Raw genomic sequence first — 12,386 nt, 5'->3', positions numbered from 1 at the left:
CAGCTCAGGGTCCTGTGTCGTTCCTCCACGAAGAGGGGGAGCGACAGTAATTAGTGATGATGGTGCTAAGTCCACAAAAATGTGTGAAATAACCAAAGGAGAATCTCTAACGCAAGGTCCTCTGCCAGGGCCTGTTTCCACCTGGCCCAGCCCCCAGTCCCAACATGCCTTTCTGGCCATGGTTCTCCCTGCTGCCCACTCTGAACCCTCCACCCAGGCCAGAGAGTTCTTCACCGTCCCCTCACTTATCCATTCATTTTGGCCCATTTTCTCCTGTGTACCAAGCCGACCTATACGAGCTTAAGCGGGCTCGTAACTCCCACCAGTTGGTCATAGAGATCTCTTGCATGTGATCCAACAGTAAGAGATGAGGGAGCAGAGCAGAAGCAACGGAGGCAGTGGCATGGGAGCCTGGCCACCTTCTCATGAAGTTTGCTTGTGCCCTGCAGCCCTGCTCTTGCTTGATCCCAGTTCACAGATTTTGGGTGGGCTACCCCACTTGACAGCTTGGTGGAGCTTATAACGAGGCCTGTTGGGGCATGACAATTGGGATACCACATGCATTTTCCCTTCCCTTTCTCACTCAGGCCTCTTTCTCAATGAAAGAAAGATCCCTAAAGTTCAAGTACTGTACAGTGTTCCCCGGGCGTGGTCTTCCTACGAGGAGCTCAAAGCTGGAGGACCTTGGGAGACAGAATACTTGCCATCAATGGGTCTCCATCTGCTGATGTCTTCAAGGAGCAAGGAGTGGAATTCCCAGTTGACGATGATGCTAGCAGCTCCTCCTAGTCCATCACCTCAAGAGGAGCTGTCAAAATAACAAATGACATATTTTTAGGTCACAGGATTGCCCCTTAGCTAGGCTCTCTTGGTTTGATTAGCAGTTACTTTTCCTCTTAGCGTCTTTCTTCATCTTCTCCTCCTCCTTCTTTTCATTTTCTCCCTCTGCCCCTCTCATCAATAAAGGTCACCACTTTAAGGAAACTGCATCTCTGGGAAGAATTTAACAGTATCCTATTACAATCACATTGTCTTGTTCAGAAGCAGGTGGTATTACCTGTCAGCCGAGTTTGGGACATAGCAAATAGCTACTCCCCCACTCAGCTGAGCTACTTACTACCTGGCTCCTGGGCAGATAAAGTGGCAAAAGGAGAGAGGCCTCAAAATCTCATTTTCATTCCCCTTGCAGAGAAGAGATTGCCTTTATTGACAAAGACGACTGAAAATTGCTTGAGCGTTCCAATAAGCAGTCTGCGTTGAAGCAGAGAGACAGTCTGGCGGAGGCGCACTCCCTGCTCCGCCGCGCAGCTCCGCCGAGCCTCGCTTTGCTGCGGCACAAGTCTGTGGCATATGCAGACTAGACTGAAAGGAGCCTCCTGTCGTCCTCAAAAGCAGCTCCTCTCCACCTCCACGCCCAGTCTGCTGGTGCATTTCCTGGATCCCTACCATAAATCAGCACGAATTCAGGGAATCCCTGCCAGAAACCAACCTCTCAGACTGATTCAAGGGCCTGGGGTCAGGCCTGGGTTAGCTGGGCAAGGCCAATGTCCTACCTCCCACCCCAGAGTTCTGGGATGCCACTGCACGTTCCAAGTAGACCACTAGATGTCACCCTCTTTGATTCCAGGGCCTGCGCGTAAGCCAGAGCCCTGGCTAGGATTCCAGACAATTCCATCACCACCTTGACTGTGGGGCTGCTACACTGAAGCTCTTCCATGGGACTTTGCTAATCCAGTTAGCATCTCAGATGCAAAACAGTGAGTAGCAAGTTCAGCAAGACTGGAGCTAGCTAGAGCAAACCCCAGCTGTCACAATCAGGGCCCCCTGGTCTTGCCTCTCTTCTTCCTAGTGATAGTTGTATATCCTTTTGGTTTATTTCAGTAAGAAATAAATTAGGATGTGTGCCTTGTCGCACGAGGGATTTTAGACATGGATGTGCTGCTGAAATAATGTAGGTCTCTGGCTTTTAGCAGAGAATGAATGACAGATGGATAATTTATGATGATTTCTGAGACCCAAACTATAATTATGAAGTATTTCTAGGTATATATTCAGGATGCAAAGTGTAAGGAGCCCAGAGCTAATGCTAATTTATTACTGACAGCTGTATATATATAATAATATATCATGTCTTTTAATCTTACATTCCTTCTGACTTACATCAAGCAATCTTTTCATTCATTAATAAAATCAAGCCTTGCCATCATTCTTAATGATGAGGTCCCATTTTGAACTTGGAGGACTCCTGTAATTAAGTTCCCCATTTCCATATACCAGACATCTGAAGCTCCAAAAAAAAGGGTACACTGAACTTCTTGTTTTACAAACAAGGTGAAAAGCTCAGAAAGATTGGAGCCCACCTGCTCATAGTCCTACGGGAGCTACTGAGAAAAATCAGGAACAATTTTCGAGTTAATCTTCTCAGTTCGCACTCCTACATCTTTTTCCCTTTTAGCTCCCCTGCCTCCTCTTACCCTTCCTGGGTCTTTTCCTTTTTTGAGACGGTGTATTTTTTAAAGGTCATGACAGTTAAAATTACAGGCCACATGTCTCATCCAATTTTCTGTGCTGTGCCAAAGACGTACATGATTAATCCTTTCAAAAGAAATCTAACCTAATCTTATTATATCCAAGACAAGGTGTCCTTCATAAGTATTGTGGCTGGAAACAAGAAGGTCTTCCTCAGGCTTCTACTGGTTCGGTGTTTCAAGTAGTCATCACTCTAGCCACTTACTCACGGTGCTGTCCTTACTGTTTCCAAAATTTAAACAGTGCTCTGGTTCAGGTTGTAAAGCACTATGTGTTATCAGACTCTCTGGTCACTTCAGGAGATACAGACCCATGATACTTGTAGAAAAAGTGAAACCTTTAACCTCATCAGCTAATTAATGACCCCAAAGTAGAATAATGAGGTGTGTGGAGATAGAGATTCAGTTATCTGGGTCATCTTTCATCTGCAGACAGAATCAGATTCCACTGAAGAGGTGCTAGGTAATTGAGTAAGCAGGTTTCCTATCTATAACACTAAATCTCACTATGATTGGTTAATTAAATCATGATAAATAACACCTGCAGCAGATGGAAGGTGCTGAGTTTAGGTGAGATCTGTACAAGTTCAGTGGAACAACATCTCAATGTCTTTCCATTCTTCTGACTTAAAAATACTTCCTGTAATTTCCTAGAGAGACTTACTTTTAGAGAAAAGAGACATATTAAGGTTTTTGTGACACTGGCTCTTTAAAATGGTTTAGGTTTTTCTATCAGATTTCACATCTTAGGGCTTCTCAGTCTTCAAAAATGAAGGCCTGGGACCAGCATTGTGGTGCAGCAGGTTAAGCCATCGCTTGAGACATCCATGTCGCGTATCAGAGCACCTGCTCAAGCCCCAGCTGCTCTGCTTCTGATCCAGCTCTCTGCTAAGGCACCAGGGAAGGCAGCAGATCATGGCCCAAATGCCTGGGCTCCTGCCATCCATGTGGGAGACCCGGTTGGAGTTCCAGGCTCTTGACATTGACCTGGCCCAGCCCCGACCATTGTGGCCATTTGGGGAGTGAACCAGTGAATGGAAGATTGATCTCTCTCTCCCTCCCTGTCAAATAAATAAATAAATAAATTTTTTACTGAAAGCCCTCTTCTATTAGTACTCCTTTCTGACTGTAACCATTTCTTCCTAATGGCTCTGCCTCTCAGTGACTTCTGTGTAGGGAAGAGTGTCAACTACAGCTGTGTCATGCTGTAGCAACAGCTTCAAGCCTGAGTGATGTGTTCACCCCCCAAACCCATTGTGAGTCAACTGGGGTATTAGCTCATCGCCGTCACTCTAAGATGCAGGCTGGCAGGGATCAACCCAAAAGAAAAAGAAGACTCTGGAAGGAAATGCACTGGCCATTCTGCGCTCCAGTGTGGCGATCCTGGCCCTCACTTCCACACAATTCATTAGCCAACGGCAGCCACAGGCCATGCTGCCAAGCCACACGAGTAGCAGGAAGTTCTAGCCAACCTCGTGCTGGGAGAAGCATGAGAAACACCTGGTGAATGCCAGGAATGACTGCCTCAGGACCTTTGGACAGGGACACCCTGTTCCACTTGTTTCAGAATGTCCTCATGTTTTCTAGATTATATTCTGCTTTGGTTGTGCACTCTCCCCTGGTCATATCTCTCATCTATGTTCTGTCTACTTTCAGAATCATGAATATTAAAAGTGGGACATTCTAAAAATGGGGCCAACGTTGTGGTGCCACAGGTTATGCTGATGTTTGCTACACCAGGACTGGTTCAAGACCAGCTGCTGCTTCCAATCCAGTTCCCAGCTAATGCATCTAGGAAGGCAACAGAAGATGGTCCAAGTACTTAGGTCCTTGCCACATATATGGGAGACCAAGATGGAGTTCTTGGCTCCTAGATTCAGCCAGGCCCAGACTTGGCTATTGTAGCCATTTGGGGAGTGAATCAATGGATGGAAGATCTCTTTCCCTCTCGCTCTCTCTCCCCTTCTCTCTGTTACTCTTTCAAATAAATAAATCTTTTTTTAAAAAAGAAAAAAGACATTACAGGGGCCACTACTGTGGCATTTTAGTTAAAAGCTACATCCTGCAGTGCTGGTGTCCCATATCGGTGCTGGTTTGAATCCCAGCTGATCCACTTCCAATCTGGCTCCCTGCTAATGTGCCTGGGAAAGCAGTAAAGATGGCCCACATCCTTGGGGCCTCTGTACCCATGTGGGAGACCCAAAAGAAGCTCCTGGCTCCTGGCTTTGGACTCACCCAGCCCTAGTCCTTGCAGCCATTTGGGGAACCAGCAGTTGGAAGATTTGTCTCTCTGACTCTCCCTCTCTCTGTAACTCTTTCAAATAAATAAATTAAAAAAATAAAGACATTACAAAGAAAAGCTTCTCTCCAGTAACTTAGAAACTACAATTGGTGCTGGCACTGTGGCACAGCAGGCAAGGCCTCTGCCTGCAGTTTCGGCATCCCATGTGGTCACCAGTTAGGAGTCCTGACTGCTCTGCTTCTGATCCAACTCCCTGCTAATGCACCTGGGAAAGTAGCAGAAGATGGCCTAAGTACTTGGGCTCCTGCACCCATGTGGGAGACCAGAATGAAGCTCCTGGCTTCAGCCTGGCCCAACTCTGGCTGTTGCAGCCATTTGGGGAGTGACCCAATAGACGGAAGATAACTATCTCTCTTCCTCTCTCTTTCCCTCTCTCCCCCTCTGCCTCTGTGTCTGCCTCTCCCTCTCTGTAAATCTTTCAAATAAATAAATATAACTTTAAACAAATAAATATATAAAAGAAACTACATTTTAGTTTTTGTTCAACCTTTTGTATTTCTGGTTTTTCTTCATTGCTTTTCTCTTCCACCCTTCCATGTTCTCTCCCACTTAATTTCTTAACTTTTGTTATGCAGTCTTTTATTTTTACTGCTCCTTCTTTATTGGGCTACTTGGCAAAGACCTATATGGACTATCACCATTCTAATTTTGCTGGCTGCTCAAGGCCCAAATTTGGGTCAGGTTTTATTTTTTTAGATTTATTTATTTATTTGACAGGCAAAGTTACAGAGGGAGGGACAAAGAGATGGGTCTTCCATCTGCTGATTTACTCCCCAAACGGCCAGAATGGCTGGAGCTGGGTCTCTTTGAAGCCAGGAGCTAGGGAGCTTCCTCCAGCCATCTTCCACCGCTTTCCCAGGCCTTTAGCAGGGAGCTGGATCAGAAATGGAGCAGCCGGGACTCGAACCGGCATCAGGTCAGTTTATATCCCAAGATACAGTAAGGAGAATTACCCATGCATCTGAACAGTGGCTATGCATCTTATTTTGTATATTTTGGATTTTCCTCCTACTGGATAATTGACAGCCAGCTATAAAGGCTTCTGAATAGACGTGAAAGCCCCATCTATTTCCACAGTATGACCAGCGTCTTCAGCTTTACTCACTCCTTCCTGTCCGTGGCTTACCAACCCCAGCTCTCTGCGGTGCAGTTCTTAATATACCAAAACTGCCCAGTTTTCATGGTGGAGTTGGGTGGAATGCCACACACTCCTCGCAGTTCACTAGCTGGCAGAGGAGCCAAAACAGGACTGCTTACATCTGGTGTTCATTTTATGAAGCTCAGAGGGACTAAGGCTTTGCAACTCCATCAGCCTACCCCTGAAAATCCTCACATCTTTCAAGCAAAGACGCACTCAAAGCACGCCTGAAATCCAGCCGTGGACCCACACATAACCAAGACCAAGAGAACGAACACGAATTCAGAAGCACAGGAAGGAAACGAACGCCAGTGGCCACTTGCTTAAAGCCCATTAGGCGGTGGACAGAGGGGTAAAGCCAGGCCCCGGCAGATTTAGGCCACCGGGGAAGCCTCCATGGTGAACACACGTGGACTTCTAGACAGGCCAAGGCAAGGGCCGTGAGAGCCGCCCACCACCAACCCCGACCCCGACCCCGACCCCGCCAACGTGCGGCGGGAAACCGCAGGCAGCAAACCTGACACCTTCCGAGCCCGCCCGGCCTCAGCGGCCCCGGGACGCCCGTGGGCGGGGCTTGGACATCGCCCCGCCCCCGCCGCCCGCCACTCGGGTCACCTGACCTGCCGGCGGCTCACGTGATCCGTCCTCTGCGCCGCCATTTTGGAGCTCCGAATGAGGAGGGGGAAAGTGGGGGAAAAGAGGGAAAAGAACCGGGAGAGAGGTGGGCGAGGACGAGGGCGAGGGCACGGCCGGGTCCTAGCCGGCTAAAGGAGGCTCGCGGAAGCAGCAGCCGCCACCCGACCGCAGGTACCGCGCCCCGGGGCCGCCCCTCCGCCCGCTCTGAGCGCCGCCGCCGGCCATGTGCAGCTTGCCTTCAGGCCTCTCCCGGCGCTCGCTTCCTCAGCCGGCCGACACCCTCCCGGTGCTCGCCACATGCCCCAAGTTCCGTGTCCCCTTTCTGTCCTCACGGCCTTGCCCGGCAGCTGGGGGTGGGGGGAGCCTGCCGCTCGCCAGCTGCTGTCACCAGTCGGGTCCGCAGGCAGGCCCGCCCGTCGGAGGCGCAGCTCCTCTCCCCTGTGCTGAGGTGAGGTGGCGGCGGCCGGCCAGGGTGGAGCCACCACGGCGCTGGCGCCCCAGCTCGCCTGGCCCTTGCGTGCTGTAGGGAAAGCTAGCAGAGAGAAGCAGCCCTGGCTGGCCCTTCTGCACTTTCTGCTCTCTTCGCTGGGGTGAGCTTTCCAGAGGTCTCTGGGCGCCCATCTTGGAAGACCCGGGGGCATCTGGAGTGAATGGCTTTTGGTGGACGTCCTGGGTGATGGATCAGGCAGGGGCCCTCTCGCCCTACCCGTAGGCGATCTTTTTCCAGTCCTTGCAGTGGGCTGTAATGGGCCGTCAGCCTGCATCGCTCGTAGGCTTTTACTGGCTTTATCACCTCCTTGAGTTTGTACTTTCTTCAGTACTCCTGTAAGTGTATGGCTCTGTGTTATCGATTAAAAGAGAAAGCCTGGCTCTCCAGTCCCTTTAGGTCCGTAACTCGTTGAAAATTAACTATAGAGGAGGCCCCCCAAACGTGCTCGGTGCCCTGGCAGTGAAGTCTTTTACTTTAGCGGAATCGATGAAGCAGTTGCAGCCTGGGTGAGAGAAGGAAGCGTTCTTTGATGTTTTAGGTTCATTCTAAGTGAGGGGAAGAACCAGCAAAGCCATGTAGGAGCAGGGTAGGAAGGAAGCTGCATTAGCAGGTATGTAGGCCAAGCCTCTGTGTCCTCTGTCTCTTTCTGCCCACTGTGCTCATAAAATTAGCATAATCACCCTTAGGGTTGTTATTTTTGGTTGCGGTTAAAATAGCAATATGCAGGTTACTTTTCCATACTCATTAGGACATCAGGCCAGTAAAACCAATAGTGTTTTGAGGCAATTACATAAATTCTGAGGTAAAACACAAAATATACACTTATCCTGAGAAGTTTCCAGGGCTAATTTTTTCTAGCTCCAGCACAGTCCTTGAGGCTTCTCACTAGGTAAATTATATAAACTTGAATCACATAATTGGGTTGCATGAGTGTTCCTCTGAATTTCTTTTTGATATGGAATATTGGGAAGTTTTTCACTCCCCCCCCTTTCCCCCCCAAAAAAAAAGAAAAAAAAAAAAAAAGAAGTGTTTGATACTGTATACTTTCATTCTTGGCCACAGCTGGATTTGGAAGATTGATCCAAGGGACTGTATTAATTTCAGGAATTGATTTGAAAGACACTGGCTCTGCCACTTAACAGCCATGTAACCTTGGGTAAGTCACTTACACTGCACTGAGTTTCCTTATTTATAAAATTGTGTAACGCCCACCCAGGCTGTCCCAAAGAGCTAAGAGGATCAAGTTATGACGCAGCCTAGCTGTGAGGGGCTGATACTTCTCAGCATCCATGTTTTATAAATTTTTGTTCTCACTGAGAGTAGGAAAATTAGGATTAGAGAAAGCCTGGTTTTAGAATCAGATTGGCCTCGAGTCCTGTTTTTAAGCCAGTTACTACTTTACATCTGTGAAGTTCCTCATCTGCAAAATACCAGCTGGAATTACCAGGAATACATGAATATTACACAGAATCCACACAGGCGCTGCTCCGTGGACTTGCACCTCAGGGGCAAGGATTTCCTCTTTACCACTTTTGTAATTTCCAGCACACTGCTTGGCACATTGTAGATGTTCAATAAGTGATGGTAAATCTGAACGTTGGTTAATGTTAGTTAGACCTTCTGTCTAATTTGCAGCTGCCAAATTAGAATATTGTCTAGGCTAGATGCCAGCTAAGAAATTCTAGACTATGAAATTCATATACGTGTGATATTTATACTTGGTGTTTTTCTCAGTGGCAATTCGTAATTATATTGCTAAGGAGATTTTAAACGAAATGGATGATAGCTGACATTTCTAAGGTAAAACCATAAATAATATGTAAGCATTTTTCAGGTCACTTTTCATAGAGTTTATAATTCAGGGATCTGGAAAGTTCTGCCCTTCCATTTTATATCTGAGGACCCTGAAACCCCCAGAGATAGTGACTTGCCTAAGGTCACACAGCTAACTGAAGGCACTTAGGGCTTACACCCCCTGCCTTCTTTTGCTCCAGCAAAATAAAGTTTTGTATTTTAGAATCATAATCCAGAAGAGTGGAGGATTAATTGTCATCAAATTCTATAGAGCACTTTTTTTTCCAAGTTGGGAAAGAGCAAATTGTTAGTATGAAAGAGAAGGTTCTCTTTATCCTACTGAACTGTCTTTATGTTTACACAAAAATTACAGCCTTTTCTCCAACCCATGTGAATTGTTCAGCTTGATTTTACTTATGTTAACATTACTGCTATATCTAAAAACTAAGTAGATAAACAAATAAGCCCAATAGCAAATTAAAAGGAAATCGACAATTGAAATAATTTGGCTCTTTTTATAAATGTAGGAAACTCTAGGAAAGTATGTAAGGAAATGTAAGAAATGGAAAATGTAAGAAAACTCTAGGAAAGGTTATAGAACATTTCTGTTTTGGGATACAATGTTGATTGATTTATTTATTAGTCACAACTTGATATATTTGGTCTAATGTTCTTAAGTCTAAAGATTCCAGATGAGAAATCTGTTTTGCTAATGCCTCTAGTCTTCCCTTCTCGTAAGCCTTCATATTCAGCTATACTGATCTTTTCACTAACCACTAAACAGCATGCTTATTTTCATTTCCAAAAATATAATAATGTTATGGCTGCCTTCCTTGTCAGTCTTGTCCTTGTGTCAACAAGATTCCAAAGAAGCAAGTGGCATGTTCAGATTTGCAAAGACATTAATAATAAAGGCATTGGAATTGTAGGTGAATCTCAGGGATAATGTAGTTACCTAGAATGGGCAGCAGCAGGAAAAGAGAGGTACTAGAACTACAAAATCAAGGAAAAAATGCTATGAAAAGATAAATGTTAATTTGGGTACAAAAAAAGACTTGGAAATCCTTATATAAGTTTTTCATAAAATTTTTCATGAAATTTCTGAAGACCCGTCATAGGAGATTGTTGTAGAGAGTGTGCCTCGAGAAGTGGCCTTCCACTGAGAAGCACAGCCAGTCCAAGATGATCTAGACATAAGGAATCTGGACAGGGATCTCCTGATCCCACTCTGTGGGCTTACTCTGAACCATCATGATTCTCCATTGGCATAAGTCAGCCAGAAACTAGAGACCAGGGTAGCCTAATCATGTAATCCCTCCTGGGACTCAGAGCAGAATGGGGAGGAGGATACAGTAAGCCCAGAGTCCATCCTTCGGGGTTCAGGGCACATGTCTTTAAGAAGTCTTTGCTTACCTTCCTAGCCAAAAGGAGCTCTTCAGTCTCTGTTGGGATTTATGCATAGATTATTGCTTTCTATTTTACCTTGTACACTGCTACATTACTTCATTTTAAACTTAAAAACTGTTACTTCATTTTAAATATATATATATATATATATTTACTTGAAAGGGAGAGAAGGAAAAATCTCCATCCTCTGGTTCTTGCCTCAGATGGTCACAATGGCAAGGACTGGGTCAGGCCAAAACCAGGAGCGCAGAACTCTATCCAGTTCTCCTATTGGGGTGGCAGGGGCCCAGGCACTCAGATCATCTTTTGGTGGCTTTGCAGGGACCTGGGTCAGAAGTAGAGTAGCCAAGATACTTGAACCATATGGGATGTTGCGTCACAAGCAGTGGCTCAAACTGCTGTGCCATAATGCTGGATTATACTTCATCCTTTTTAACTTTTTTTTTTTTAATATTTTATTTATTTCTTTGAGAAGGTAGAGTTACAGACAGAGGGAGAGACAGAGAGGTATTCTATCCACTGGTTCGCTCCCCAAATGGCCGCAACAGCCAGAGCTGGGCCTATCCTAAGCCAGGAGCCAAGAGCTTCTTCCGAGTCTCCTACATGGGTGCAGGGACCCAAGTACTTGGACCATTTTAAAGCTCCATTTTCCCAGGCCATTAGCACAGAGCTGGATCAGAAGAGGAGCAGCTGGGACATGAACCCATGCCCATATTGGATGCTGGCACTGCAGGCGGCAGCTTAGCTTACTACACCACAGTGCTAGCCCTCTTTTTAACTTCTAAATGTATTTGTCTTAATCCATTTAATTTGATTTTAAGCTATAAGTGCTGTGAATTTAGTATTTTCCCATTTTCTTGATACTTTGTGCCTTGCAGATGACTTTTTAAACATTTACACATGTGTAAAAGAATGGTACATTGAACTTCTAGGTATTCATCAGTCAACTTCCATTACGGAATTTGTCATTCTTACTGCATTCTCACCTTCTCCCCACCCATCTCCCTCACCTCCATGGTTATTGTTTTTAAGTTGTGATCACATTGATCTCTTAGGGTCCAAGGATAGTATATAGATTATCGTAATCCATGTTGTAATCATTACTGAGAGGCTGGCGCTGTGGCATAGCAGGTAAAGCCTCCGCCTGCAGTGCCAGCATCCCATAGGGGCGCCGGTTCAAGTCCCAGCTGCTCCACTTCCAATCCAGTTCTCTGCTATGGCCTGAGAAAGCAGTAGAAGATGGTCCAAGTCCTTGGGCCTCTGCACCCACGTGGGAGACCCAGAGGAAGCTCCTGGCTCCTGGCTTCAGATCAACTCACCTCCTGCCATTGCGGCTGACTGGAGAAGGAGAGTCAGAGAGACACCTTCCATCCATTGGTTCACTCCTCTCTGCCTCTCCTTCTCTGTGTAACTCTTTGAAATAAATAAATAGATCTTTTTAAAAAAATCATTATGTTACTAGGATTGCATTTATATTCCTATTTTCCTTTGTGATTCAGACAAATTTTATTTTGCCTGCCATGCAGTCTGATAGATAGTTGCATTAGTGGTCTAAGTAAAATTTTTGAAAATTTTGAAGAGTTGGCTTTAAGGAAATTCCCCTCTGTGTGTATATTATTGTGAGCTGTTTATGTAACCTTTTTTTTTTTTTTTCAAACAGAAACTTGTTTTAATGAGATTTTACTGGTGCATTGATTTTAACATGTGGGCCCCAACTAATTTTTCAGGTGTTTCTTGGTGTATTTTATGTTGTCATATCTGCTTTATGGTTGCCATTACTGTACTTAATCCCCACATGTATGCAGCATCTAAAATGAGATACTTACATAAATGTTCTGGGGAAATTGGAGCATCTGCTGCAAATTTCCATTAGCTCTTAATGCCTGAGCACACACAGCTTTCCCAATCTGAATGTTTTGTCAGATTCTTTTGTACTAGTCTTTCTTGAGGTAAAATGAACTCCTCCTCCTCCTCTTCATTTCACTTTCTTTTTAAGGTATGTACTGAAACATCAAAGGGGAGCAGTTTTCACTTCTCTGCCTCCCTCCTATCACGTCACTAAGTAGAAGAGAGATAACATGAGTCACCTTT

General features: G+C 45.6%; 1 protein-coding gene and 1 long non-coding RNA gene across 4 annotated transcripts in view; one reads left to right on the top strand and one right to left on the bottom strand.

The window, feature by feature from the left end:
- Positions 1-12,386, bottom strand: part of LOC103352342 (uncharacterized) — a 128,219-nt gene that overhangs the window by 102,846 nt on the left and 12,987 nt on the right. For both annotated transcript variants that reach the window (XR_011383876.1, XR_001795694.3), the window contains exon 2: positions 705-808. This is a non-coding gene — a long non-coding RNA (uncharacterized lncRNA). The remainder of the gene's footprint in view (positions 1-704; positions 809-12,386) is intronic.
- The window catches only part of ZNF507 (zinc finger protein 507), a 38,515-nt gene continuing 32,708 nt past the window's right edge, over positions 6,580-12,386 (top strand). The window contains exons 1-2 of one of the 2 annotated variants that reach the window (XM_008274578.4): positions 6,590-6,775; positions 8,157-8,250. The gene's annotated coding sequence lies outside the window, so the exon portion shown is untranslated. Of the gene's footprint in view, positions 6,776-8,156; positions 8,251-12,386 lie in introns of both variants that reach the window. The other variant, XM_008274579.4, reaches the window with a different exon arrangement.

The sequence above is a fragment of the Oryctolagus cuniculus genome, chromosome 18, assembly GCF_964237555.1.
Source record: "Oryctolagus cuniculus chromosome 18, mOryCun1.1, whole genome shotgun sequence".
NCBI classification, from domain to species: Eukaryota; Metazoa; Chordata; class Mammalia; order Lagomorpha; family Leporidae; genus Oryctolagus; species Oryctolagus cuniculus.
The sequence above is the reverse complement of the archived record's forward strand: the minus strand, read 5'-3'. Positions and strand labels throughout refer to the sequence as shown.